The sequence below is a fragment of the Lipophrys pholis genome, assembly GCF_963383615.2.
Source record: "Lipophrys pholis genome assembly, chromosome: 4".
NCBI classification, from domain to species: Eukaryota; Metazoa; Chordata; class Actinopteri; order Blenniiformes; family Blenniidae; genus Lipophrys; species Lipophrys pholis.
The window spans coordinates 7,531,901-7,558,441 of record NC_137637.1 but is presented as its reverse complement, the minus strand read 5'-3'; the positions used below and the strand labels follow the sequence as shown (position 1 = coordinate 7,558,441).

Genomic DNA, 26,541 nt, shown 5'->3' with positions numbered 1-26,541 from the left:
CTGATACGGAGAATGAAAAAATACATTTGTATATATGTATATGGATATTTCCTAAAAATTCCAATCAAATTGTCTGCCATTGTAGGGGAAATTAAAATAAAGCATGAGGCTTTTTTGTGACTACAGATATTACTATGAGACAGCAAGTTCTTGGAGGGACAGAAATAACCATAGGATGAACTGGTGTGAGCTTGCAGAAGGTAGAGGCTCCTGAATTGTGCTTCGTTGGCTGAAAAACACATGTTGTGTGTCTAATAAACAGTAAGCCAAACCACATTTAATCACATTAAACTACATTAACTTGCATGCTGAAATATATTAGACTCGTATGTGTTTGCATATGTCTTTTTAAAAATTGAGATGCTCTTCTCAACGATTCTAATCGTGTCACAAGCAGGGTGACGGGAGGGCAAGTAAAATAGGAATGACAGAAATGGAATGACGGGAATACACGAATAGAAACTGAACGGGGGGGGGGGGGGGGGGGGGGGGGGGCAGAGTTGTCTTCAAGTGAGACACCATTAGAAGTACCTGAAACAGCAGTAATTGTGGTGTGTAGTGACATCCACTCGTCTCTCTCTCACTTGAGAGAAGGTTTTGCTCTTTGTGTCAATTAAAATAATTATGCAATCAATGTCATTTTAGTGTGTTAGCAATTGGAAAAAGCTGCATTTAAAATGACTCTTCTCAACTCTCCAAAACTCTAAACACATTTTCTGCTTTACACACATTTTGCAATTCAAAATGGAACTTTTTAAATGCACTGAACACGGTTCTTTGCATAAGACACAACAATCTGACATAAAGTCACATGCTTGCCATTTGAAAACACTGACATTTACAGTTTTTTACGATTGTTTACACACTAAAATAAAAAATTTCCACACAATTTGCGAAATTCTACTCTAAGGAGCAAAACACCTCCACAGATTTGCATAACATTACACACAATGTCTGCTTCACCCTTTTTACAAAACATTACACACAGTGGTTTGTAAAACTCTTCACACATTTTCACACCTTGGACACAGATAAGGATTGTGAGGTCACTTCCTTGTCATTACAAAGTCCCAGAATACCAATGACCACACAAATGAACAAATTGGATAATCACATCCATCAGGTGTGGAAGCACACATGTGTTAATTTGAAAATGCAGCACTCAGGTGTGCTATAAAAGGCAGCAGGTGAGTTCACCTGTGTTCAACAAAAATGGAAGGAGCGAGACGAAGAAGAACAGTGAGAATGAGAGGGGGAGCTCAAAGAGGAGGTGAAGAGGAGAAAGAGGTAGAGGAGGCGGCTCAGGTAGAGGAAGAGGAGAAGAAGGAGGTAGAGGAGGAGGCCCAGGTAGAGGAAGAGGAGAAGAAGGACTTGAAGAGTTGATAGAATCTGAACAAAGAAGACAAGGACCAAATTTGACTCAAGAAATCTGTGCAACACTTATTGACCATGTGATCAACCATGGACTGACACTGATGGAAGCTGGACAAAGAGTTCTACCAAATCTCAGCAGAAATACTGTTGCGTCAGTAATTCGGACATTTCATCGAGAAAAGAGGTAAGCTAACCACACAGTACATTGAAACAGAGGCTTGATGTACTTATCATGATTACCTTATCAATAATACCTCATCAATATTGTTTAATGTGACATTTGACAGTAGGCTGCATGTGTATTTTGTTAAAAAAATTTTTTTTACATAGGATTGAGGTTCAAGGACACCAAGGTGGAAGGGGCCCTATGTTCACTCTTGTACAAGAGGTCGCCATTGCGAAAATGGTTTTGACCAATAATTGTATCAGGCTGTGAGAAATCCAAGTGAATATCATCAATGATGACCATATTTTCAATAAAATCCAACAAGTTTCTCTGTAAACATTAGGTCGAATCCTCAAGAAAAATGAAATATACATGAAGCAACTATCGGGTACCATTTGACAGGAATTCAGAGAGTGAAACATCTGCCCAATGAGTATGTGGAGATATGTATTGTTCATCTTACTATGGTGTGGTATTGTGCTCTGCTCATGATGTTCTGGTACAAAAAATACTGTGCAATAGCTATTGAATAGCATCCTTTTGTCTTTTACTGTGTTTTAGAGAGTCTTGCAAATGGATGCCATAGAAATTCTACTTGACTTTATGTGGATGAGGCTGGATTTAACCTTGCAAAAATAAGAAGAAGAGGGAGAAATGTAATTGGACACATGGCAATCACCAATGTGCCAGGGCAGCGAGGTAACATCACCCTTTGCACTGCTATTACACAAAAGGGGGTCCTCCACCACCATGCAAATCTGGGACCCTATAATGCAAATCTAATACTTGCATTACTTGACAGATTGCACGAGATTGTCACAGCATTAAACCAAGTGGACCAGATGCGGTACATTGTCATTTGGGCTTCTCTGGTCCAGAAATGGTTCCATGAGCACCCTGAATTTGAAGTCTTAAACCTTCCCCCATACTCCCCCTTCCTGAATCCAAAAGAGGTTTTTTTTCAGCATGGCGGTGAAAGGTATACGACCTGCGGCCCTATGACCATTTGCCCCTCATTCAGGCCATGGAGCAGGCCTGTGATCATACCGAAGCAGCTTCTGTGCAGGGGTGGATTCGTCCCACGAGGCGATTCTTCCAACGGCGCCTTGCCAATGAAGACGTAGCCTGTGATGTGGATGAAATCTTAGGGCCTGATCCAGCCAGATGGAGAGATGATCAATAGTTACAGTATTCTTGTTGCTTTTACACTATTTCTTCTTCAGAGTCAAAGTGTATGTACTTCATGCAGTAATTTTTATTTGTCTACAGATTTTATTTGTTTCATTGATTTCATTGTTGGTTGATTACTGTAACTGATTATGGTAATAAATATTGTAAGTATTGAAATAAATATTTGAAATATTCAGTCTGCAGCATCAGTGCAGTGCTTGGTAAGTTTATAGTAGGCCTATTTGTGTACATTCTCCCTATATCTCAAACTACTCATGAAGATTGTTGTGGGTTTGTCACTAATTTATTTGACATCCAAGTTATCCCTTACATAACCATATCTGGCCATGTCTGCTACTTCCTAAAATTAGTTTTTTTACAAATGTGTTTTGTTATTTATCACAGCAGTGTGAAACTGGCTGCAGTAGTGTCTGATCATTGAGGACTGTGTTGGTTAAATAAAAACTAATAGCATTTTCACAAAAATGTGTATATGTTTTGACTGAGGTGTGTCATTTTGCAAACAATCTAGGAATTATGCAAATTGAGTGTGGTGTTTAGATAATTGTGATTATATTTGGGGAAAAAAAGAACCCGGTTTTCAAAATTGTGTTTAAACAATTGAGAAAAAATATATAAAATGACACTACGTGAGCTAATTGGCAAAAATATGTTAAATCTATAAACACACATATATATGTAAACTCTCAGAGAAACAAAGAGCCCAGATGAGTATATGTGGATATAAGTACAATATTGACTGCAGTCCACTACATGAAATATGGTTTCCCAGTGTACTGGAAACACTATATTGACCGATCTTCAGCATGGCAGTGGAAGGTATGCACTGGCTCGTTTGGTAGAAAATAACAAAATAAAAAAAAAATCTAAATAAACAGCTTGTATCTGCAAATAATTCTATGCATTTGAACAATCTGAAGAATTTTCTACAATTCAAACTATTTAAATATTATGGTAAATAAAACTAAAGATGAGAGTGCTTTACAACGGTGTGGAGTTGGTTAGACAAAAATCAAGTAAAACATAACTTTTTCTGGAAACATTTAGGGCTCTGTCTCCTTGTTGACGGCATAAACACTGCTGCTGCATGTGCGCGCCACCGCCGAAGTAACTAGTTCCTCTGCAAATGCTCAGTAGATGGACGACAAGATCAATGTTCTCTCCAGAGTGTCATGACTCTGAGTCCATATTCTCCTGGGATTTGGTCATTTTTCTTTAAGCAGGAAACTGGCAAACGGATGGATTGAGCACCTTGCATTACATATATTGGTGTGTGGCACTTTAGGGACTGCTCAAGCAGGGGGAAAGTGCTATATAGGTGAAATGTGTTTACCATTTTAGGATTGACAGTCACCATAATAACAATCCAACTTGGTCTCTGTCCACTCGAGTGTCCAAGTTCTCCCATTGTTAATGTTTATAGTGTATTGTTCTCTGCTGCATGTGTGTGTGGCTGTTACATAAATAACCAACATCACCCACTAGTGGCCCGACATGTTAACTACATCTTTTTCAGCTTTTCTGCCGTTTCTGTGTAAACATACATCGGTTCCAAAACTTTGCCTGTAAACTTGAATTTTCTGGAATGAAAACACAAAAACGATGTGTTTTCACTTGAACCGTTGTCGTGTAAACGGACCACTTTGTACAGATCCACAGCAGGCTGCAGGCTGCCCGCTACAGCTCTTAACTCATCAGGCCTGTTCAGAGGGTGAAAGATCACTGTGTTCAAAATCAGCTAGTTCCTGGAGCTGCGTGCAAATGACCTCCAGATGCAAATTCACCTCACTTCATTTACATTTTCCCTTTCGAAGTCATAGCGGAAAAGTTCTGCCCTAAATATTCTGCAGCAGCACTAGTCGTGAGTTATATAACACCAGAGAAATACATTTACTTTCCACTGCAACCCCTGAAAGAAAGCTTTCCACTAAAACCTGTTTATTATGTGGTGGACACAAGGAAATGTAGAGATTATAACAGATTATAACTGATAGCATGTTCTTGTTAATCTGGTAACTCCATTAACAGATGGTTATCTCGTTAGAAACGAGAGCAGGTCAGTTTAACTCTTCAAATGTTTCCAATACGGAACACATTCAACTAAATCTTTTATTGGTAAAAGATCCATTAATGTAATTAATAATTACTTTTTAAACAGTGTGCTTGACACTGTCACCCAGATCACATTGCACCGATTAAGAACCTTCCTGCAGGTGGTGAGCCCACAGGAAGGTGGCGCCCGGCGAGGGACATGAACCAACTACCTTGAGATTGTGAGTCTCATGCTCTACCAACTGAGGTGGTTGATTAACCATGAAAAACTTGTTTTTCAGTTGGAAAGAATAACAGAAGACGAAGACGAATTGAATCTTCCAAAGCCGAAAATGCTTATGTTATTGATTCAAATTTGGTCAAAACCCACTCTAATGCTTTAGTAGAACCCATCACTCACATGGTCAATTTGTCAATTTAACAAAAAACTGTTCCATTAGCCTGGAACGTTGCGATTGTCAGTACTATTTTTAAATCTGGTTCTAGAACTCTTGAAACCAACTACAGTACAAGCTGATCAGCATCCTCCCAATCATATCAAAGGTAGCTGAAAAGTGGGTTGGAAATCAGTTGATTTGACACTTTGATAAAGGCTTCACTCCACTGCATCCAATGCAGTTTGGATTCTGTGCGCACCATTCAACTGAGACCGCAAACTGTTTGTTTGCTGAAAAAGTGAAGTGTCTTTTGGGTAAGAACTCATATGTAGGAGCAGTCTTCCTGGACCTTAGGAAGGCGTTTGACACCATCAACCGCCAAGACACATCTATCAAACAGAACACATTGTGAACCACCACTGGACAAAACACCATTTCAGTGAAAGGGTGTACAAGCTGGATTAGTCTTTTAATTACTATTAGAAAATCTTCTACTTTTATAGCATTTAAAAGCAGTGGTGTGCAGTCAGGGGCAGCAAGGCTAGCACTGCTAGCCCTGTCAAAAAATATTTTTTCTTTTTTTTTTATAATCAAAAAGTGATTCTGAAATCTGTGTCTGGAATCAATTAGGCTGCTTGTTCAGTATGCAACTTTTTCCAGAAAACAACATATATTTTGTGGAACTCAAATCTCCTATGTCCTCTAAACGCATCACAGCTCCTTTCCTCTGCTGGGACCAGCAGGAACTGCATTACTAACCTCTGATCGAAGCTGGACGCTGCTATTGGGCTAAACTGATGAGTGACAGTATCATCAGCCAATCACATTTTGATGTGTTATTGACGGAACGTTCTAGGGCAAGCAGAGTTTCTAGTGCTGGCCTGGGTGTCCTCATTGAAATGAGCTTGACTGATTGGCCCATGGGCAGGTGGTGATGACTCACTATTATTATCAGCTATTGTGGAAAGGTGATGGCGGCTAATTTAATAGCAAGATCGGATGATATGATAGCGGACCTGCTTCAGATGCCTTTTTCAATGCGCCCGTTATCGCTCCATTCATTCATCTCCACATAGTGCTCTTTCTCCGTTATTGTCATTCAGACAGACGAGCGCGCATGCATGACAGTGGTGAGCGAGACTTGCACGGTTCGAAGCCCCCGTCGGGCCCCCGTCTCCTTGCAAACCTCTGGGAAACACTGGAAGATGATCTGATGGCGATGCTGCACAGTGGTGTCTTGATATGTTGTGGTTGTTGATCAGCTGTCATGTTGGTGTGGATTAAGTACTGATGCATTATAGTGGCCTTACATTTGATTGGGTTGTGTATTTACTGGAGGGCATAATGTCTGGCTGCTGCATTGGCTGTATCAGCATAGGCAGCAATACTTGTTTGGGGGGGGGGGGGGGGGGGGGGGGGGCTGACTGAAACACCACCGCACGCTACAGTTTAAAAGTCAGGCTGCCCCAGGGCAACTGTGGCTACATACTGTATGTAGCTTACCACCATCAAGTATAGAGAGCATGAATAATGCAATGTAAAAGCGCTTTGAGTCTCCTTAAAAAAGCGCTATATAAAACCCATGCATCATTATTATTATTATTATTATTATTATTATTGCTCATATTATCATCATCATCATTATTATTATTATTGCTCATATTATCATCATCGTTATTATCATTATTATCCTTCTTCTTCTTCTTCTTCTTCTTCTTCTTAATAAAAAGCTCAAACTATGGTTAAAGGCTAATTAATCTTGTGATCACTTGTAAGACCTGATTAAATGTTATAGACTAGGGAATTTGTTGATATTGCAGTGGTGGTTGTAAATACTGTATATACGCTATGTCCATGTTTGTTTGTTTTTAAGTGATTGTGGTTTTAAATGTACAAGGATGACGGTGTATGATGGAAAGTAGCCCATGGCTAAATCTGGTGCATTTACACAAAGTAACTGTACTGAGTGACCATTAATGTGCACTGTCATCTCCAAATAAGCGGAGCTACTCGCGTAGCAGTAGCTTGTATGCACAATATTCCAGCAAACTGCTCGCGAGAAGAAAAAACAGAAAAGGGCCCGGGAGTGACACCTTAAGATATAACCTTCGTCCGGGTCATCCAGGGGTTACAGGTGACATTGTTGGTATACATACTCACACTGCGCATGCGCGGAGGAGAATATTCAGTGCTTAAAGCAAGAGTTCAGAATTTCAGCTTTTATTTCCTTGTATTATATCTCAATGTGTTTAACAACTCAGGACTTGTCTGAGTCCTGAGTTGACTCACACACCCATTTTCCAAGTGAGCAAAACTATTTGTCCATGGGCCAGAGGCCAATATGGTACCATCTGGGTGAGCAAAGGCTACCACATATTTTCTGAAAGCTAACAGTCTCAGGTGTCTGAAAATGCATGATAACCTTTTCAACTTGGTAGTTTTTAGAAATTACAGCTAGGCAAAGATCAGAAATTGTGAAACAATATAGCAAACTGTGAAAATGTAAAATTGCAATAGCTCAGCATACAAAAGTGATATACATTTGCAATAAATGCCTACTTATAAGTTATTTCATATGGGAAATTAATTTATTTATTTACAGGTCAAGGTCATGCTCTAAGGTCAAGGTAAATGTCAAAAAACGCTCAAAATTAAGGATATGACTTTGTTTAACATACTTTAGGTACCGCCACATAAATTGTATAGCTCCAAAAGTAATGTAATCTCAAAGGCAAGGCTATGGGCTTTCAGGAAATGTGTAATATGCTGTAATATGTGTAATATGTCCGTTCTTTGCCGAGCTGTAATTTCTTAAAGCAACCAAGTTGAAAAGGTTATCATGCATTTTCAGACACCTGAGACTGTTCGCTTTCAGAAAATATATTGTAGCCTTTGCCCACCCAGAGGATACCACTTTGTCAAAAATTGGCATCTACATTGGAACATGTGACTGACAGCTGTTTCTGGTTGCCCAGATTATTCCTCTTCAATAGACTGTTCAAACATTAAAATGCTCTGCATAACTCACCAAAGTTTTAGCCTTGGGTTTAACCTATGAAGACTGCATTTGTTGTTAAAGAGGATAAACCATCATGAACCTATGAAAGCGCCACAAGCGAAATAACTTCCTGTTCAAAAGCCCACTAACCCAATGTCCAATCAACGATATCTCTTGCCTCCCACAGGTACCTCCCTCATCTGGCAAGTTAATGTCGTTGTGCTTTTCAATTTGTTGTTCTGTTTAGTGACTTGTGTTTTTCAATTTGTTAATGTGTTTTTCAATTTGTTGTGTTCAGTGATTTGTTTTTGTGGTTTGCACTTCAGGCCACCTTAACAACCAGATACATATGAGTAGAGACAGAAATGTATACATAGACACAAAGACAGATGTAGACATGTCAATATTTATTAGCAAATTCAAAGACTAATATACAGTATGTAGACATATTAACTGCACATGTATAACTGCACACATGGCCAAATATAAGCAGATACAGTAGAACCTCTGAGGAGGGGACCCGGGAAGAGCGGAGACCCTGTACTGAGTAGACACGTCGCTGTGCACCGACACACTGTGGGGACAACCTGCCTGATGCGGACAACGGACAGGTTTTCCTGGCAAAGTATTTCCAAAATACTTGGTCTGGCTTCATGGCTTCATGGAGCCCTTACAGGTGGACTGACCTGGGGTTTGTGTTTAACACAATGTGACTCAATTAAATAGTGTTTCTCCTTTACCCCACCCCCCCACCCCACCCCCCACTCCTCCGGTGCCACATCCAGCTTCCTCTCTTTCCAGATTGGTCCACCGGATCGAATCCTGACGATGAATTCTTCTTCCGTGACCCACATAATGGCGATGAATGAGGCTCGCTGAGCGGAGCATCTCGGTGCCCCGCTCCTCCTCCTCCTCCTCCTCCTCCTCTTCCTCCTCTTCCTTCTCGGTGCGTCGCGGAGCCGTTCTTCTGTCCGGCGGCGCGACTCTCCTCTCCTCTCCTCTCCTCTCCTCCACTCGACGTCTCCCTCCTTCCTCCTTCCCCCTTCTTCCTTCCTCCCCTCTCTCTCTCTCTCTCTCTCTCTCTCTCTCTCTCTCTCTGTCTCTCTCTCCGTGTCGCTTCCAGCAGGAGGAGGAGAGGAGGGAGCAGCAGCAGCGACTCACGCCGAGAAAGAGGCGACGGGAGCTGGGAGAAGTAAGTAGCTGGAGAGTGTGAGGTGGATGGAGGGTCGACTCTGAGCTTGGTACTTATTTTACTCGTTACATTGAGGGTGGAACATCGAGAAAATTACTTGAGTTATTCCTGAGACTGAGTGGAAATATATTGTTGAAATACTGGAGGTTCTGTTAGAGAAACATGTTGGGGATTTACTTTTTGCTTTTTCTGAGTTAATGTTGGTCAGACCCCCTGTCAATGCAGCCCCCCCCCCCCCCCCCCCCCCCCCCCCCTCCTCTCCTGCAGAAAAATGTCAACTGTGTTATCTATTGGTCACCTTATGGACAGATTATTATTCATTCATGAGGAACTGGGACATCTCAACATGCATTCTTTTTTGACCAATGGGTTCCTCAGGAATCTGTCAAATGTCAAATTACTTGATTGACAGGTGATTTATGAGGAACTGGGATATGGGAAAGTTCCAGTTGTATGATAATGGAAGGGGTGTCTGACAAACTGGCTTTTTTGTTGGCTTGGAGGCAGTGTGAAGTCAGATCTCGGCACCACACCGACTCGCACCCTAATATTGTTCAAGAACCTGTACTATCTCTGATCACCATATTGACGGATAGTGGTGCATTTATGACCAACTGGGAAATGAGAAAGTTCCAGTTTAGGGGTGTCCAAAAAGTGACATATTGAGCGGTATGAGGAGGGTGAGGTCAGACCTCACCATGCACCTCTGCTCTCTGGTTCTTCAGGAACCTGTCATATCCGTGGTCAAAATATTAATGGATAATGATACTTTTTTGGAGTAATAAGGAAGTGGGAAATGTACCAGCTTTGTTGTAATCAAGCGTTGTCTGAACTAATGATAAAATGGAAGACACACTTATGGCTGTGGAGTGCTGCGTTAGTTTGGGCCTCAGCATGCATCCTTACTCAAATGGGTTCTTCAGGAACCTCTCATCTATATTATCCCTGATTACTTATTGACAGGTGATTATGCATTTACTATCAACTGGCAAATTGGACAGCTGGACTTCATTAGCTTAGCATAAAAACACTTGATTTGCTTGGAAGTTTGGGTTGGGGGATTGGAGCTTCTTGGAGGCCAGCTTTGGCCTGCAGGCTTTATGTTTTACACCTCTGAGCTACTATCTGCCAGGGTACGTAATCCAAATGAATATATCTTTATTTGTGAAGCACTTAAAACAACCACAGGGGGACAAAGTGCTATACACAAAAACAGATAACATAATAAAATACCTTAAAAGACATGCATTTAAAAACAAGAAAAGAGAATACATAATAATCTCATACAGACAACCAATCCAGCTCTATACAAGCTACATTTTCTTTGTTCATCTTTGCTCAGGAACCATTCATCATGTTTCCTGAATTACATCTGCGTACATAAAGTGTTTGATACTTTCTAGTGAGAACAGTATGTTTGTTCTCCGAGATGAAAGAAATATTTTTGAGCTTTAGCCGAAAAAATGGAACTCATTTGTGAGACGTGATGACCCTCAGCTAGTATCACATTTTGAATCCCATTTTTCTTTCCTAGTCCAGCGTTGCTCTTCAGAGCAATCTGCCCTTCCTGTGGCTGTGACACAAAAACCTGCTCTGCTCAACATCAACATAAGTCCCACAAGTGTCACCTCTTTTCCAACTTTCAGCTTTAAACAATACTTGCTTGAGAAGTTAGAGCTTTGAAAACACAACACTTTTGTTGTATTTTGGCTATACGTTTACACGACAACAGTGTCCAGAGTCACTGAAAACACAGATTTTTGAAAACAACTCCCAAGGTGGAACTTTTTGAAAATACACCAACTCAGTCTCTCTGGAAACGGGGAAAAAAGCAACTTTTCTGAAATGCTTCTGCTACGCATGCACACCAGGGCTGTAGTAAATAGTAGTTCTGCACATGCTCAGTAGATGGCTGATCAATGTTTCCTCCGTGGTGTCTTGTCTCCCAGTCCATATTCTCCTGGGTAGTTTTATTTTGACAGTCACCGTATTAACTATCCAACTTGATCGTCTGTCCACTAGAATTTCAGTGGACTCCAATTGCTGATGTTTATTAGTGTATTGTTCTGTGCTGCATGTGTGTGGTTTCATTACAAAAACAAACAACAGCACCTGCTGGAGGCCCAACAGCCTAACTACATAATTTTCACCGTTCCGTGAAAATGGACATCGTTTTAAAATGTTGCTGTGTAAACGAAAAACATTCCAAACCGATGTATTTTCAGTCCTTTTAATGAGGTCTTACGTTTAAATAAGGTAATTTCTTTTCTGAAAATAATCAACTTAAACAAATCATCATTGACAATTTCCAACAAAAAGTATAAAAACATATAAATTGAGAAAAAAACATCCTTATTGCATTTCACTATCTTTTACATGAGTGAAGCATACACCTGCTCCGAAGGTGGGATTCCCTTCAGCCGCTTCTCGGCCCTGAAAAAGTTACAGTCCCACTTTGAATATTTTTGAAATGTTTGCATCATTTGTCATAGTTAACGTGGTTCTTCTTTTACCATGAAACTCCTTCCACCAGCTCATGAAACTATGATTGATGATGATGGATCTATTGTTACAGTCCTCCAGACAGTGATGACAGTGAATATAAAGACCTTCCAGCTCTTATCTAAAAGGTCACTTACTCAATATTCACCATGCCTGTCTGTCTCCAGTGGAGGGTGCAGGCCCAGTGTAGATGTAAAGGAGGAAGAATGACATTTCCTCTCTCTTTCCTTCTCCCTCAGGGAGCTTGTCACTCAACTCTGCTTTCACTCTTCGCTCCGAAGTTGGAAAATCTCAAGTCAACTTACCATTACATCAAAATATAAGTATGAAAAACTCATTGGAGAGGCATGGAATCCAAACTTTGCTCATCGTGGACTAGTTTTTGAAGCTGAACAGCCATTATATCCATGACATTTAGGAAACTATTTGAGTATGATGCAGGGAATGTTAAACCTAACCATAGTTTAATTGTTATGTAACATATGTGCAATAGAAGGCTGAATAACCCAGACACAAGGTCCAATAACTATGTCACGATTCACATTCATGGCTCAATCAACAACATCACATTTGTGTCTTCAGCGGTTTTAAAGGTGGTTCGTTTTGCTGAAAACGGGGTCAAATATGTGATTTCATTTGTTCGCATTGTAATGGGCATATGTTCATACATATGTGCATCTAGAATGTCCGTGTTCTCCCAATGTTAATGTTTAGAGCCGATTGTTCTCTCCTGCATGTGTGTTTGGTTTCATTAAAAACAAAACAAAAACAAACAACAGCACCCACTAGTGGCGCAATATGAAAACAACATTATTTTCAGTGTTTTTGCCTTGTCTGTGAAAACAGACATCGTTCTAAACACATTACAGGAAACTGTTCTTAAACGAAAGCCAAAGGCAATGTAATTTTCACTTGAAACGTTGTGTAAACTGGGTCTCATTCTGCTGATTGTTTGACTCCACAGGTTGAAGGTTGAAGTATTTCCCAGGGACTTATCTGTGGTACTCTACACTGAAGGTTCGTCCATGTCATTGACTTCTCTACGTAACCCTCCTCTCCTGTAAACCCCCCTGCCTCCGTCCGTTCTTGTTTATTACTTCCACCCGGAGATGCTCATCACTGCCATTTCAGTCAACAGATGCACAAAGTTTTAGGCTACGTGAAATCAATACTGGCCAACATTAGCCTGCTTATTTTCTGCTAGCAGATTTCAAGGTTAGATTGTTTGTTAATTGAAGGTAGGAGCGTGTTCAGAGCCGATACATCCCAAGTCAGTCTTACTTAGATTATAGGTCACGTCTCCCTGACAACGTGTGGGATGTTTGAATTTCAAAGAGACAGCCGTGTGATAGATTCGTTGTTTGGTTGCTTGGTTGCTGAACTGGTGTCACTTTCTGTGGATCATCATGAAGTAGAAAAAAACACATTTGTTCAGTAAAGTGTGCCGTTTTCATGGCCTCTCCATAAAAGCAGATGGTTTATTATTCTTTCACAGCTGAACTAAAATAATATCTTGTGAAAAAAGAAGTTTCCAGAGCACTCTCCTGGACTTGGTAGTTATATTTTGACAGTCACCGTTGTTGGGATTTATGGTTGGTTGCAATCCAACTTGGTCATCTGTCCGCTCTAACGTTCGTGTACTTCCATTGTTAGTGTTTATAACGTATTGTTCTCTGCTGTGTGTGTGTGTGTGTGTGTGTGTGTGTGTGTGGGGGGGGGGGGTTCACTACCAATTACAAACAACAGCACCCACAAGTGGCCCTACAAGTAAAACTACATTGTTTTCAGTTTTTCTGCTGTTTCCATGTAAATGGATGTCGTTTTCACAATGTCACTGTGTAAATGCAAACCTTTTCTGAAACAAAATGGCAAAAACGATGTGTTTTCACTTGAAACGTTGGCGTGTAAACGGGGTCTTAGTAAGTACCATTGGCATTAGCCTGTATCCAGCTGTGATTAGGATTAGCAGCCGTAAACAGAGCTTTGTTTCTAATCGTAAGAGCTGTGTGCTGCTGTCTGCATCTACCCTGTTTAAGTACTGTACAGGTATCAACAGTACTCACTGTAAATGTCTGTTGATATTAACCCCTTACCTGTCAAAGATTCCTGCTCCGGACTCGACTTGAATCACTGAATTATGTTTCTAAACCCTTCTTTATGATCACATTATGACAAAATCTAACAAGCTTGCAACAATTTCATCTCTATAAAGAGTCTTCAAAATGGATAAAAACCTTTTTTAATATTCTAAAGATATTTACTTCACTGTAACCTTTAAGACAAGAAAGAAATTCAGCACCCTAGTCATATTTCAATATCCACGAAGCTTAGCTGGTTTCCAGTCTCATGTTAATACAGTATCAATATGTCACCCAAACCTAGGTGGGTGGGTATACATCAGTGAGAGAGGAATTCCTGAACATCACCAGAGGTCCAACAATTCAACTTCAATTCAACAAAATTAACCGGTAGAAGGTAGCATCTCCACTTCCTGGCATGTGATGGCCCAGTTTGGTTCTTTTTCTCACATTCCAAAGTTTTGTCAGGTTCACCAAATCAAATTTCTTTTTTGAGTTGGCACCCTGCTGATCGACTGAAGTGGCTCCTTTTGAATGAATAAGAGGGCTGTTTTTCTCCTATGCATGGCTGCTGCCACTTCAGCATTCTAAGTCTCAGCTCGTTGTGCACCACAATGCGCGCATTCACATGTCTGAGCCATTATACTGCAAATGTTTATTATGACAAAGTGTTGCAACTCTGTCCTTGGATGCAATAGTGTGAAAGAATAAATCAGCTTATTGTTGCTACAAACTGAGAAAGAGAAACACCTCATAAGTGTTGTATAAAAAGTACACTGCTCAAAAAAATAAAGGGAACTCCTAAACAACACAATCTAACTCCAAGTATATCACATTCGTGAGAAATCAACCTGTCCAGTTAGGAAGCAACACTAATTGTGAATCAATTTCACCTGTTGTTGAAACAGACAACATATGGTAATGAGGCAATTAGCAAGACAGCTCCTATAAAGGAGTGGTTCTGCAGGTGGTGACCACAAACCATTACGCTGTTCTCGTCGTTTCTGGCTGATGTTTTGGTCACTTTTGAATTTTGATAGTGTTCTCAGTCCTAGAGGCAGCATGAGGCGTGTCTACAACCAACAGAAGTTGCTCAGGTTGTGCAGCTCATCCAAGATGGCACATCAATGTGAGCTGTGCCAAGAAGGTTTGCTGTGTCTCTTAGCACAGTGTCCAGAGCATGGAGGAGATACCAGGAGACAGGCCAGTACACCAGGAGACGTGGAGGGGGCGTAGGAGGGCAACAAGCCAGCAGCAGGACCGCTACCTCCTCCATTGTGCAAGAAGGAACAGGAGGAGAACTGCAAGAGCTGTCCAACATGACCTCCAGCAGGCCACTAATGTGCATGTTTCTGCTTAAACTGTCAAAAACAGACTTCACGAGGGTGGTATGAGGGCCCACGTCCACAAGTAGGGCCTGTTCTTACAGCCCAACACTGTGCAGGGCGATTGGCATTTGCCAGAGAAACACCAATATTGGCAGATTCGTCATTGGCACCCTGTGCTCTTCACAGATGAGGGCAAGTTCACACTGAGCAATGGTGACAGAGTCTGGAGACGCCGTGCAGAACGTTAAGCTGCAGCAACATCCTCCAGCATGACCGATTTGGCGGTGGATCATTAATGGTGTGGGGAGGCATTTCTTTGGATGGCCGCAGTAGGGTTGTTCGGTATACCGGTACTGTATTGGTATCGCGGTACTGACACTGCCGAGTGTCACTGTGCTGTAATTTGCACCGAGGAGAGTAGTTAGTCTCTATGTGGGGGAAGCGTCGGCCCACTGCTCCGCTTTCTGACTTTCATTCACTTAGGATTTTTGTAGATGTGGCAGCATGGCAAATGACCGGGGTATCCGTCAATGAGAGCCATCATTGACAGAGGGTGTGCGCGAGATATTGACAGCTCTTTACGCGATCGTGTGTGTGTGTGTGTGTGTGTGTGTGTGTGTGTTGGGGGGGGGGGCGTTACGGTATGTTTTGGACAATTGAAAGTGCGGAAAACAGCGCTCCGGTTTCTTTTTTCTTTTTTTCTTTCGCTCCGGTTTCCGAGAGGTATGAAAGAAATGGCCGAGAAGGGATACGCGAGCACTCCCGTGCTCCGACCCGAGATCTTATTTACCAAGTTCCTGCACACAACTTCGAAACGTATTTTCAAAACAATCTTCTCCCAACTTTGAATAGAATACCGGATGCGCATGCATAAATTACATGGCGTTTGCGTCCATGTGAGAGTGCGCATGCGTAACTGAGTGCATCACTAACGGAGCAGCAAAAAGCCAGAGTCTGGTGAAAGAGAGGAATAAAAGGGAGAGAGAGAGAAGGGAAACAATGGCTGCTGCTACATCCACAAGGCCGCAACTGTGTTTTCTTTTTATTTGGAAAAGTATCGAAAGTATTGAAATACATGGTGGTATCGGTATCGATACCAAAATGTTGGTATCGGGATACACTTGCCCACAGCCCTCCATGTGCTAGTCAGAGGTACCCTGGCTGCCATTAAGTACTGGGATGAGATCCTCAGACCCATTGTGAGACCAGATGCTGGTGCAGTGGGCCCTGGGTTCCTTCTGATGCATGACAGTGTGTCAACAGTTTTTCCATGATGAAAGTATTGATGGTATGGACTGGCCTGCACGTTCGCCAGACCTGAATCCAATTGAGCACATCTGCGACATCACGTCTCGTTCCATCCACCAACCACATGTTGCACCACAGACTGTGCAGGAGTTGACTGATGCTTTGATCCAAGTCTGGGAAGCGATCCCTGAGGAGAACATCCGCCTGCATCATCAGAAGCATGCCCAGGCATTGTTGGGAGGTCACACAGGCACGTGGAGGCCATACATACTACTGAGCCTCATTTTGACTTGTCTTGAGGAATTTTCGCTGACGTTGGATCAGCCTGCAATGTGATTCTCCACTTATATTTTGAGTATGATTCCAAATCTAGACCTCCATGGGATAATAATTTTGATTTACATTGATAATTTTTTATGTTATTTTGTTCTCAACTCACTCTACTATACTGTATATGGAGTAAAGACTTTCAACTGCAATATTTCATTAATTGGTATCTTGGATGTGTTATTTTAGTGTTCCCTTAATTTTTTTGAGCAGTGTAGTAATCCTACAGAAACTCACTGGCCTGAGATCGAACCTAATTGTTAACCCCTGCTTTCTAACAAAGGTGTTCATTCTAACTAATACTTGAATGAAAACAGTAAATGTGTCTCTAGCAGTATGTTTGCTCTGTTCGTGTTCAATATGTGATGATGGGATGGTTTTAAATAGGGATGCAATGATACCACCTTTTATAGATGAGTACAAGTACCAAACTTAAGCTGCTTGAATTGAATTGAATTGAAGTTGCTGGTGTCGGAAAACTATATTTCTCCTCCTCTTGATATTTGGCAGAACTCCATTTACAGTCCGTTTTACTTTTGTCAAGCTCAAAAAAAGAGTAATTTCCAAATCGCGAACATCCCTCGTGCTCTCTTGTCAACCTGCTGCTGACACCAAAATCTGATGTGATTGTTACCTTGTCAAATTTTTTTACGCAACAGTTACCTTGAAAAGTTAATCAGATTACTGAGTACTAGTTACTCCTTTCAAAAGTAACTAAGTTACTAATTTAGATTGCAAGTTACTTTGCAGTTACTTTCAGCAGCTCCTCACAACGCCCCCAACCCAGCCCGCCATCTCAACATAAAAATGACAACTTGTTTTGCCCCCCCAAAAAGGGGTGGGGCTTCCTGTTTGCATAGCTTTTCAAGAAAATTACAAAAATAGTGTAATGTCTCTGAAGCTGTGTTTTTGTTCCAATGTTAAGGTTCAATGATGATGTGTTGGTTGAGATTCTTTTGTGTCACTTGAACGTTGGAGCAAGTTGGCCTGTGATTGGCTGAGAGTGGAGAAGAGGGTGGTGTGTGTGTGTGTGTGTGTGTGTGTGTGTGTGTGTGTGTGTTTCCAGTTGGAGGAGAATGACGGAGCGGGCCAGTTCTGTTCAGTAATAAATCGTCAGACAAGAAACTCGTCTTCCTTTCCAATGTCCTGTGGGACGCTACAATAGTATCGCACAGTGACTTGGATAAGTAACTTTTATCTGATTACTGATTTACTCATTACTAATTACTCGTTCATGAAAAAAGTGGTCATATGAGAGTCAAATGCAACACTGCATTTAAAGGATTAATTAAAACAAGATTGTATTGCATCAAGCCAAACAAAAGTGCTAAAATTCCAACTGGATTCAGCCTTTTAGGACTTGTAGCTGCAGCACATCTGTTCATCTGCTTTATAAATGTCATAACTTGTTAAAATATAGACACCATCTCTGCAGACATGCATCCGACTGAGGAGAGCGATGTCTGGTGCAGGATTCTAATGGTTCCTGTGCAGATGGCATCAACCGAGGCACTTTCCTTCCACTGACGTAGAAAATAAACATACACTTTGACAAGCTATTCTTGGAACATGAAAATGGACCATTTTTCTTGTATGTGCAGACACTTTCATCATGGAGTGGTTAGGCCATGTGCAGCTAAAACTTATTGTATGGCTTATTAAATTTGGTTGCTCAGCAGCTCCACAAATAGGCCAGAGTTACATTAGTGGCAGTGAATCACAAGAAACATAACTTCTTCAGGTCGCTCGGCATCACGGGGCCGTAAAATGGCTCACTGGTGTTAAATTATTAGTCTGCAGCAGCCACTGTAGTGACCCACTCGGGCCCTTAATGTTGATGTTTATCTTCTTCAGCTGAAGTGTGTGTGTGTGCGTGCGTGCGTGCGTGCGTGCGTGCGTGCGTGCGTGCGTGCGTGCGTGCGTGCGTGCGTGCGTGCGTGCGTGCGTGCTTGTGTATGGCCTGCTTTCCCTTGTAGGACAGGAAGATGAAAGCCAGCCTGCTTGCTGTGTTAAAAGATACAGTGTCCAGTCCTCCTGCTGTTCTGTCATCTCTCTCTCTCACCCACCGACACACACACACACACACACACACACACACACACACACACACACACACACACACACACACACACACACACACACACACACAGAAGAGTTATAAACACACACTTATGTGTGCTCTATAGTCTCCTGTAAACACACCTCCTCTAAATAGGTGTAGCCTGAGGAAAATGCCCTCAATATGCACAAATGCTCTCGCTGAAAGTCAACCACTCACATCTTTTAAAGGCGAGAAGAGCAGCGAATGCACACGCTCTCTCACACACATGAAAGCATAATGCCGCGAAGAGGCCGTTAGGGAGTTAATTCCAATTCTGCTGACAGTAGATAGGTTTTACCATTCTGTCTCTCTCCCTCTATCACATAGTAATTACTTATAAGGCCACGGGGATTATGATGTCCCCAGCTCCCCTCTGAAATAGAGCCTGTGCTCCATATAACCCTTTAGCTTTGCTACCCAGTCTCTATCACCCCCCTAATTAAGCCGGCCCACCGTCTCATTATCCCTCCATGTAATATCCTCCATCCATTAACCTACACCACCTCTCCTCCTCCTCCTCCTCACTGCCATCCCTGCTCCACCACCACCACCACCACCTTACCATTGCTCCATCCTTACCCCTCTCTTCTTCCTCTTATTTTTCCAGCAGTGCCATGCCAGATCAGCTCAGTCTAATGTGACTCCCACACAGCCGTCGTACTAAAGCGGGGCAGAACCACCACGCTCTGAATGCGGGGGGGTGGAAGGCAACACAGTGCAGTGGTAATTGAATATAATGCACGTTGACCTCATGCAAGCGGGCATGCTCTCCGGCTGTATGGCACGTCCTGTCTGAGCACTTGTCTTCCCGGGCCCTGCTAGCATTAGCCGTTTCCTAAGTGCTAGCGTCTATTTTCGTCTCATCTCCTTGGCTCGCGGCGCAGCGACACGCCGAACGTAGTCACGTCTTCTGATCCGTCTCTCCACAGCTTCCTAGGAAACAAAGACTCAGATGTTAACTCATCAGGATGTTTGTGACTCTGAGCATCAAGGAACGAAGTGTGTAAATGTGTGTGCTGGTTGATGTTGGAGGAGGTGAAAACCGTATCGGCTGGAGTTCTGCTGCCTCACTCGGAAATACAATGAGGATGAAATGTGGTTGCATGAGTTATTACATTGTCAACTGAATGTAGTTGTGGTTGAGGGGTTCAGGTTGAGGATCAAGGTCAGGATGTGGAACTGAGATGACGCTCATTGAGGATTTCATGAAATTATATGTAGATAAACATTTTCATTTGAAAATATAAATAGTGCAAATCAATCTCTTTAAGGTGATAAATGTGATATTTAGAATGAAGTTTAAAGTTCCAAATCCACCTCTTAATAAGCTAAGTGGAGAACAGGGAGTGTGTTTCAACTTGGATGGACTAATTTGTTTTCACTGTCAATTCGGGATGCACCGGTACCAGTGTTGGATATCGGAATATGAGAGTACAGTGCTTCGTACAGGATCTTGAGATACTGTGATGAGAGGTCTTTTTGGATACCATGTACTTATGGTCTATGTGATGGTGGTCAGTGCCACTGAAAATGCAACTTTTTGAAAATGCTTGGCCTCTGTGTCTGTGTCGACGTTGGAAACGGTGCTACTGCACATGTGCACCACGGCTGTAGTAACTAGTTATTCTGCACAAGCTCAGTCGATGGACAATCAGAACAATGTTTCCCCCAGCGTGTCATGACTTCCAATCCATAGTCTCCTGGGACTTGGTAGTTTTAAGCCTTGGTCCCACCGCATAGTACGTGCCGGAGCGGGGCGGGCCAAGCCGGGAAGGTATGGTAAGGCAAAGTGCATCCAGACCCAACTCTGATGCACGTGCCCACCATAGAGTACGGTTAAAATGTAGGCGGGTTTTGAACGACGCAGGTATGTAATGTCATTACGTAACAGTAGTTGGACAAACAATGCAGAAGCAGCCACAACTCAGGTGGCGGTTCGAGTAAAGCCGTGTGCCTCTTTTCTGTGTGACATAGCAGAAAACTTTCATTGTGAACAGCAGCGTCCAGCTCGAGCTGAATCTCTTCCCCTCCTGTACTGAGTGGAGCGTCTGTAACTCGCCGGAGCACGTGGAGCACGCTGACATTTCAATTAGCCAAGTTAACAAAACAACCAGTGAGTGCAAAGGGCGTATGTAAACAACAATGGGAGGGTTTCTGCCAGATAAAAATATTGAAATATTGCGGCTTGTCCAGAGTGACGATCGTCACTACCAAGCAACAGACGGCCGTGTTGTTGGTCCTCCTTATGAGACCGGGAGGTACCTACCTCAATATAGGGGTGACGAAAAATTCTTCCCAGTGTTTATGGGTTTTTCAGTACCATCCCCAACTTTTTTCAGTGGGGCCGCACAAAAACACTCTAGGTACGTCCGAATTGTCCCTCCTATCTCCTTATCTATCAACTTGACCTTAACCCCGGAAGTGTTTTGTGTGGCGGCCATGATAAGGACTGTCCGAATTCTCAATAAGCAAAGGAAAGGAGGCTTGTCGCTTCCGTTAGAGCAGGGGTGGGGAACCCTGGTCCTCAAGAGCCGCAGCCCTGCATGTTTTCCATGTCTCCCTGCTCAAACACACCTGAGTTATCATGATGAACCGCTGCAGAAAGCTTGATGACGAGCCAATAATTGCTGTCAGCTGTGTTGATGCGAGGACACATTGAAAACGTGCAGGACAGCGGCTCTTGAGGACCAGGGTTCCCCACCCCTGCGTTAGAGCCTTCTAAAGGCTGTTGCACTGTTTTCTGTGCAAAAAAATTACAAATTTTGAGATCCATCTAATTGTACCCTTGCTTGACATCTCTGTATACCAAAGCAGTAGGCAAAGGTACTGAGCTCTGTGGTATCATGGTCTCTTACGACAAACTATTGATGCTCAAATATTACCTCACAATGAAGTAATTAGAGAGTCATTCTCGTGTGTCTTATTCTATGAAATCCCAATTTTATAGTCAAGGACTAAGCTGCCCAGCTCCACATAGCATCTGTGGTTTAATTAATGATCAAATACCCAGGTTTTAAAGTTCCTAATTGGCTGTTAAAAAGCTACTGGGTTGATACGGTCACATTTACCACCTCTGCTGTTTAGCTTGGGTTCATATGTGATTTTGTAAACCTGGCAGACAGAGCTGCTGATTGAAGTTGGCACTGGCTGCATTGTGTGTTTTGTGTGGTGAATGTAAATGAAGTGGAAACCATGTGCATCTGGCAAGAGCTGGGCTGTCCCAGTTGGGTTTAGTAGCACATCCATTATCGCTATGCCACTGCACCACTGTCTTTGTCTCTGTCCTCCTCCTGGCAAGCTGCTGCTCCCTATGTGGGAGGCTCCTCACCCTTTCTTTGTAGCATTCACTTTAACACAGGTGTCTGTGAATAACAGCTTACCTCTCTCTTCATATTTAAATGTATGGACAAAGCTGTACTGAAGCTCTGTGAAGGAGCTCAGGTTGACACTGACTTTGGGAAAAAGACAATCAGCTAGGGCTGGCCAAAAAATAGATTTAATTGATTGAAAATGGATTTTAGCCCAAAAAATTTGATCATTGTGCAAATTCAAGTTTTTTCCCCCCAGTTTTTAGGCATTTTTCACATCCTGTTCTACCAATCCTTGTGGCTTTCCGTTGTTGCTGTTACACTTTTGCTTAAACCTGGTTTAAAGCTTGAATCATTGAATCGGTGTAACAGACCAAACACAGGCAGTATTTTTGCTGCTAAAGCCAGTTTAAGTAGCAGCAGCTCCATTTCAATGCACAATTTAAGCAAGCAAGCCCCAAGATGTCATTTGGAAAATCTTCGAAAAAGACGGCTGAAAAAATAGCGCACACCTTGCTGAAAGCCGTGTAACTTATGTTTACTGTAGAACCTCGGATGAGGGACCCGGTAAGAGCGGACAAATAGTGGAGCATGGAGAGGTTACTAGGGCTGCATCCATCCATCCATCCATCTTCTCCCGCTTATCCAGATCATCACCGATCCTCCGCCAAATTTCACAGTAGGTGCCAGACACTGTGGCTTGTAGGCCTCTCCAGGTCTCCGTATAACCGTTAGATGACCAGGTGTTGGTCAAACCACGGCCTCACAGAACTGCACAGCACCACGGACGGTGCTGTCCAGCACAGCACCACCGGACAGTAAGAGAGCTTGAAGCTAGCGTGCAATGTGTTTGAATGTGCCGCTGATAAGGCCACAGCGGACCATATGTTCGTGTACGTGCCTTCACACGCACCAGCCTAAGTCCGAGACTCGGGTTTTCCACCTCAGAACCAGAGGTCCAAGTGAGGTCCAGGCCCACTGGGATATCTGTGTCGAGAACCGGGTTGCTGAACCAAACCTCGCCAGAATTCTCGGTCTTTCTCTTCTCTGCCCCCCTATGTCTCTCTCTCCTTCACTAACCCACTGCTGCTCGTCTTATCTGATCGAGATAAGCTCACACACATAACCACATTTAACAGCCAAACTGCTATCTGCTGCCGCTAAGCCATCCGCACATCACCAGAGTTCTGGCTGCATGTTCTGACGCCCGATTAGAACTCCGGCACTCAGAACCAGGCCAACAAAACCGCCCGTTCATTTCGGGAGTAGGTAAAAGCGCTCCGCTCCGAGACCCCCCTTGCGCATGTGTGCGCGACAGGCATCTTGTTTATCTGGTCGCTAAGCAACCGGAGCCCCAGAAAGAGCGAGTCAAACGCCTCTCGTGGTTGTGTGGGTCATCCCTCTTGACGTCCACCTGGTGGACGCATCAAGTCATTGCGCTCTCCCTCTGTGCGCCGCCGCATACCCCGAGTGGTTGTCAGGGGCACCACACTGAAACCGACGCCTGCCTCCCTCCGGTGTTCATTCGACGTCATTACACCCACTCCATTGACCCCGCCAACGTCTGCCTCCACCTGGTGGACGTTCGTGGTCACTACATCCATCACCCTCATCACTCCAGACCACACACACACACACACACACACACACACACACACACACACACACACACACACACACACACACACACACACACACACACACACACACACACACACACACACACACACACACACACACACACACACTCTTTGTACATAGTGTTTGCTGTTTATTAGATTCGATCTCTGTGTTAGATGTCGTTTGCTACTTGGATGTGTTGATTTATGAGATGATTTCTGAATTATTTATGAATTAATACACTTTGTTAATAAACGCCTGTTAGCTGAATTGAACGATTCTTGGTGATTAATGTGTATTTATTGTTGACAATTCACTGGTTTGTAACAGTCTGTGCTCGGATCTCACACCTTCCCTTTTAGTCAAGATTGTTATATTTTCTCACAGAAATATTAACTAACTTAAATAAACCCTTTTCCAAACGAGACTGATATTTTTGTAATTAGCTAATTCTGGTTTAACTGGTGGTGCCCCCTTTTCATTATTAATAAATAAATAATAACTTTATTCAAATTAATAATTTTTCATTAATAAATTATTTTTGATAATGTATTAACTTTTAAGTAATTACTCAATTACTTTAGGAGTTGTTAATGAGTAAACGACCGTTTACTTCTATTAATAATTTAAATTTTTCATAAATTACTTCCAGTGATTTATTACTTTCAGTAATCTATTACTTACAGTAATTTAATGCTAATAACCAACCATAAATCCCAACATAATGGTGCCTCGTGGATGGACTGCATTGCTTGTGATGCCCCGAGGGCTGCACAACAGGAAGCTGCCCGTGTGAGGCTGTTTTCAAACCAGGATTGTCACAAGATTTGCATTATTTATTCAGAATTGTCTTTTTCGTTGTACAACCAATAACTTTGTTACTGCCAGAACTTAGTTTTCCAAGAGCACGTTACAGCACTGCTAAGCAAAGTCAGTTGTGTTAGTGAAGTGGTTAGCACCTTTTTCTTGCATTTTCATGCTTGTTTTGTTTCAGAGATAAAAGTGTACTAACATAGCTATTGCTCATCCAAGGTGCTAAAAACACCCTGTTAACTTGAGAGGTTACAGCTAGAGCAATAAGCATAGACTATAGGAGTGTAAGTCACAGGTACAGCTCACCTGTGCATCAGCAGCAACCTATAGAGTTGTAAGCCACAGGTGTAACCATCACCTGTGCATTAACAACATTTTGGCACTTTTCAAACACAGCTTTGGCGCGACTCCTACCATGAGTGGTCAGAGACACTGCGTGCTCAGAGCAGAGACTCCTCAGGATCTACATGACCCAGCCCTGCAGACTGTGGCCACTGGTCTCCTTTGCCTCTCCACAGAGGAGAGAAGAAACCTCAGCTCCAGCTCAGAGACCTGTGAAGCAAAGATCAGGCAGCCGTTAAGCTCTGTGAGGAACCCAGTTGGTCAGGTAGAGCTCACCATTCTGGATGTGTTAGGCCTCATTGCACTGCTCTACCAGCGCAAGGCTGAGCTGCAAGCTCTTGAAACCCAGGAGCAGCTCTCCCAGCTGCAACTTTACAGTTCGCAGCTGAGGATTAACAATGCCCAGCTGAAGCTGGAGAACTCCCGCCTGCGATAGGAGGTCCAGGCCAGGGTCGATCAGGCTCCGTACACGGAACCTACTGGGTCACAAACCCAAACTTCTGAGAGAGAAGTTAAAACAGACACATCATCTGATGGTTCATCATAAGACGAGTCAGGTTATGGCTCTCAGAACAATGAGCCAAACCACTCTGGGGTAAAACCTGGTACAGTTCTCAGCAGAGACGCAGCACATCTCAGCAGTCTGGAAAACGTCCAGTCAGATGGACAAATTACCCCAGATATGGGGTAATTTGACCCCCTTGTCATTTGCAAGGGGGGGGATTGACACAGAGCCAGGGGGGCGTGGCACATGACACCTGCCCAGTGTTGTGGGAATTGACTGCATCCCACTGAACCAACACCCAGTCCCTCCAGCTTTTCACTTTGAGGACCACAGGGTCCCGGTGTGCTATGACACACATCCATCGGTGCTCAGCCGCACCACAATGCACTCTCACAGCATTTTCACTCCTTTTCAGGAGAGAGAAAAGAGTTATTTTCCAGCACCTCACAGTGCTATCAGCTTTGGACCTCCACTCACTGGAGACCCTCATGGTCATCGCGGCCCTCACTCTCTCCGCCAGAGAGAACCAGGGGGGGTCAAGCTCAGATGACTCGGACCATTCCGGTCCCCCAAGGGAATGCGGTGTTCGGACCCGCCAACTTGAGTGTCTTGCAGAGGACATAGAGCGGTTCGACCCTAACAACCCAGAGGTCAGCATAGAGGACGACCTCCGGGAGGTTGTACGCTGCCTCCTCGACCTGCCTCATCCTTCGTCACGAGAGAAGCTGAAGCTTCTCTGGAAGACCACATCCACAGGAGCGTCCATGTTTACATGGAATCCCTCCCATCTGCCATCAGAGACCATTACTCCGCCCTCTGTCATGCACATAGGGAAGAGTATGCTCTGTACACTGATCCTGCCTCTGCAACTTTTGGTGCACTTGCAATCAATCGGAAGGGGGCGGAGCCCCCCAGAAAGTATTACAGGAACCTAAGGGCCGCCTACTTCCGAGGCCGGGGGTGGACAAACACCAGACTTTCAAGTCCCTCTTCGTTAACAACCTCCACTGCAGTGTGCG

General features: G+C 43.2%; 1 protein-coding gene across 4 annotated transcripts in view; it reads left to right on the top strand.

Moving 5' to 3' along the window:
* Positions 1 to 9,039: 9,039 nt before the first annotated feature.
* Positions 9,040 to 26,541, top strand: part of klhdc8a (kelch domain containing 8A) — a 101,601-nt gene continuing 84,099 nt past the window's right edge. Inside the window, exons 1-3 of one of the 4 annotated variants that reach the window (XM_080460954.1) lie at positions 9,274 to 9,350; positions 12,092 to 12,175; positions 12,817 to 12,869. The gene's annotated coding sequence lies outside the window, so the exon portion shown is untranslated. Of the gene's footprint in view, positions 9,351 to 12,091; positions 12,176 to 12,816; positions 12,870 to 26,541 lie in introns of all 4 variants that reach the window. The other 3 variants (XM_080460956.1, XM_080460957.1, XM_080460955.1) reach the window with 3 other exon arrangements.